Source organism: Silene latifolia, chromosome 2 (genome assembly GCF_048544455.1).
Source record: "Silene latifolia isolate original U9 population chromosome 2, ASM4854445v1, whole genome shotgun sequence".
NCBI lineage: Eukaryota > Viridiplantae > Streptophyta > Magnoliopsida > Caryophyllales > Caryophyllaceae > Silene > Silene latifolia.
In genome coordinates, this window is record NC_133527.1 from 98443933 (window position 1) to 98447988 (window position 4056).

The 4056-nt window shown below is 38.2% G+C and overlaps 1 non-coding gene across 1 annotated transcript; it reads left to right on the top strand.

Annotated features, from left to right (window-relative positions):
- Positions 1-3330: 3330 nt before the first annotated feature.
- On the top strand, positions 3331-3437 carry LOC141644472 (small nucleolar RNA R71). The gene has a single exon (XR_012544088.1). It is a non-coding gene; the product is annotated as a small nucleolar RNA R71 (small nucleolar RNA).
- The last annotated feature ends 619 nt before the right edge of the window (positions 3438-4056 follow it).

Consider the following 4056-nt stretch of genomic DNA (forward strand, 5'->3'; position numbering starts at 1 on the left):
AAGCTTCTATGAGGGTGATTCAAATTGTAGGTGAAAGCTTATTGTCTTAGCTTTCCAACGCATAGTCACAAGCTTGATTCCGATAAGTAACGAAGTAATGAGAGCTGTTTGAAAATCAGTGCGCAAAGCTGAACTCGCTGAGTGATGTTACGCGCTAATTAGTTTCATAATTTCGCACCTTATTATAGTATTCCTAATAATATAATATTATACCCCATTATGATTATGATTATGATTATTATGATTATTAGTATTATTTATTTATTTTACCTGTCATAAATATTTTATTATATCTTACGACTTATAAACTTTCCTAAAACGATACTACATTACTACTATATATACAATAGCAAACCACAATTTTTATTCACTTTCACAAAACACAAAATATGTATATAGAGAGATGGAGACTAGAGAGATAAGGAGCTTGTTCATCTTTTCTTCATCTTAAGATTAATTGGTGACGCTTTTCTGAGACGGGTTTTGTTGCATGGATTTGTGTGCTTTGTTATTTGGATTTTGTTGAACCGCTTTGCTATACAGGTGGGATAGCTACTCAATCACTTTAATGTTTACTTGAATGGTATTATCTAATTTTACTGGTTGAATTATTTGGAATTGTGATGGATGATATATGATTGTTGGTTGGTTGCATTGAGATATATTGTTTAATGACTACCTCAGCTTGTGACTGAGATGATTTGATTATTGACTACCTCAGCTCGTGACTGAGATGCTTATATTGATTTGGTTTCCCCAGCCTCATATCTGGGATGGTAAGTATATTGTTTGCATATCATATCATGAGCACATGCATTGGTTTCCCCAGACTGGTTCTGCAGGACTTGTCTCTGGGATGTTATTGAGATTACCCCGGCTAGGGATTGGCGGGATGAACGGGAGCGTCGGAGGATTGATCATGAGCATGCATTGCATTTGCATTTTATATTGTCTTGTATTCATTTATTGTTGTTGTTTAGCTATTCCTACTCAACCTCGTGGTTGACAGTGTATTCGTGAACACCTGTGGTGAACCATAATGGGTAGCAGATTTGACAGGTACTAAAGATTAGCTGACTTGGGAGCAATGAGATGCATGAGGACTTGGCCAATCTACCTAGAAGTCTAGACCACGTAGATTATGATATCACTTTATTTATTTCCGGTGCGAGTTGTAAATTATTTTATATTAAGTTTTAGTTGATTAATTTGTAATACATATGTATTCGTTAAAGTTTTAATTTAAATACTTTGGTGAGTTGGACTTTATTATTCACTACCTCGGAAAACTGAGATGGTAACAGTCTTATTATTTGGGAATGTCTAGCTAAAGGCTACTGAATAAATGGGGGTGTTACAGGGATTGAATATCCCTTTGAATTCATCATCCCAAAGACCGCAAACTTCATCTACTTGATCATTAAAAATTTCTTGAGTTGATAGAGACAACTCTCCTTCTTTCTTGTCTTGGCCAATGAGGCCATCTTCTTCACTTGTCATGAGTGAGCTTTTCAAGCTCTCATTGTTGCTATTTCCTTGCTCTTTTGATGGAGCATCATCCACTTTCTTTTTCCATTGAAATTCCAACTTCTTCCTATCATCCTTCCGGCTATAGTGATCAACCATAAAATACGGCTCATGCAATCGGGGAGCTCTCATGGTTTTGTCAAGATTGAAAGTGATGTTTCATCTCTCACTTCAAGGGTGAGTTCTCCAAGCTTCACATCGATCACCGCTCTCGCGGTGTGCAAGAAAGGTCTTCCTAAGATAATAGGAATGTTGGAGTCTTCTTCCATGTCAACAATAACAAAATCCACCGGGATGAAGAATTTTCCAATTCTCACGGGAACATCTTCCCATACCCTTAAAGGTGTCTTTGTTGATCTTTCCGCCATTTAAAGCGTGATGTTGGTACATTTGAGTTCTCCCATTCCTAGCCTTTTGCTAACCGAATATGGCATGACACTAACACTTGCCCCAAGGTCACATAAAGCTTTGTTGATTGTAGTGTCACCAATAGTACATGGAATGGAGAAGCTTCCCGGATCCTTGAGTTTCGGAGGTGAACTCCCTTGAAGGATGGCACTACTCACCTTAGTGAAGGCAATAGTCTCAAGCTTCCAGATTGATTTCTTCTTCGTAAGGATGTCTTTCATGTACTTTGCATAGGCCGGAACGTGATTGATCAATTCCGTGAAAGGAATCGAGACTTCTAAATTCTTCACAATTTCCATGAATTTTCCAAGTTGGTCATCAAACTTAGGCTTAGCTTGACGACTCGGGAATGGAAGTCTAATCACAATGGGCTCCTTCTCTTTGGCCTTTTCTTCACTTTTTTTTGAAACTTCTTGTTTGGTGGGTTCTTCTTCCCTAGAGTTTTGCACAGCTCTTTCCTTGTCACTAGCTTCCACAACTTTATCCTCAACTTGCTTCTTTGGTCCTTCATATTTCGTACCACTCCTCAAGTGAATGGCACTAACCGTTTTATGTCTTGGGGGATTACTTTGAGGTGGGAATTGCCCCTTTTGTCTTTGAGAGTTTGAATATGCTAGTTGGGTCAATTGAGTTTTCAACATTTTTGTGTGGGCTACGATGTTGTTGATGGTCATGTCTTTTGCTTGGCAATATTTTTGCATTTGAGTGAAAAATTCTTGTGGATTCTTTTGCATTTGGAGGACCGTTTTTTGAACATCAAAACCTTGGTCATTTTGTTGATTGTATGGATTTTGATTTTGATAACCTTGGTTTTGGTTGAAAAAGGGTCTTTGATTTTGGTTTCTCATGGGAGGTGGGGTGTATGTTGGTTGAGGGTTTTGAACATTTTGGCTTTTGCATGAGAGATTTGGGTGGAATTTGATGTTTTCATTGTAATAGTTGGAATAAGGGGTACCACTTTTGTATGCTTGAAAAGCATTCACTTTCTCATTTGTTCCCCTACATTCACTTTGTTCATGTCCCAAAGTTCCACAATTCTCATGTATCCCACTTGGGATTGATGAAGATGCCATCATGGCATTAACATGATGCTTTGGTGATTTTAAGGCTTCTTCAAGTTTAGCCATAGCCTTCTCGAACTTTAAGTTGATGGTGTCAATATGAGCACTAAGTTGAGCACCCAATTGAGTAATAGAGTCTACTTCATGCTTTCCTCCTCTAGTAGCCTTGCGAGGTCTACTATATTGTGAATTATGGACCGCCATTTCCTCAATCTTGTTCCAAGTTTGATTATCGTCAACTTCGGTGAACATACCATTTGATCCCATTTTGAGAATGTTCCTTGAGTCTTCATAAAGACCATTCCAAAATTATTCTACCAAGAACCACTCGCTAAGTCCATGAAGAGGACATGAGCGACAAATTCCTTTGAATCGCTCCCAAGCTTCATACAAAGATTCTTCATCCCTTTGCTTAAAACCCGTAATTTGAGCTCTTAGCATGTTAGTCTTTTCCGGAGGGTAGAATTTTTTGTAGAAAGCTAGAGCCAACTTCTTCCAAGAGTCAATTACAAGAGTAGCTTTATCAAGGCTTTTAAACCATTGTTTTGCGGTGCCAATTAGAGAAAAAGGAAATAAGACCCATCGAATTTGGTCTTGAGTCACTCCGGTTTGTGAAATTGCATCACAATAGTCACAAAAAGTTTTCATGTGGGAATGAGGGTCTTCACTAGGCATCCCCCAAAATTGGCTTCTTTCGACGAATTGGATAAATGCGGATTTTGCAATAAAATTTCCGGTTAAGTGTTGTGGTGTGGGAGTTCCATTGGGTAGGTTCTCCTCGGTTGGTACGGAATGTGATGAAAATTTAGGCATTGTGGGTTGATTGTGTGATTGATTTTGTGTTGGGTTCTCTTCACCTTCTCTTGCAAAAGGGTTGATGAACTCAATAGTGTTTGGTGGAATATCTACAACCTCACCAATACCTCTCAAAGTATTTCTAGCAAGTCTTCTATTGGTTGTCAAAGTCCTTTCAATTTCGTGATCAATGGGTAACAAGTTACCTTGTGATCTTCTAGACATGCAAAATATCAAACAACTTGAAAATAATTAGAACAAACCT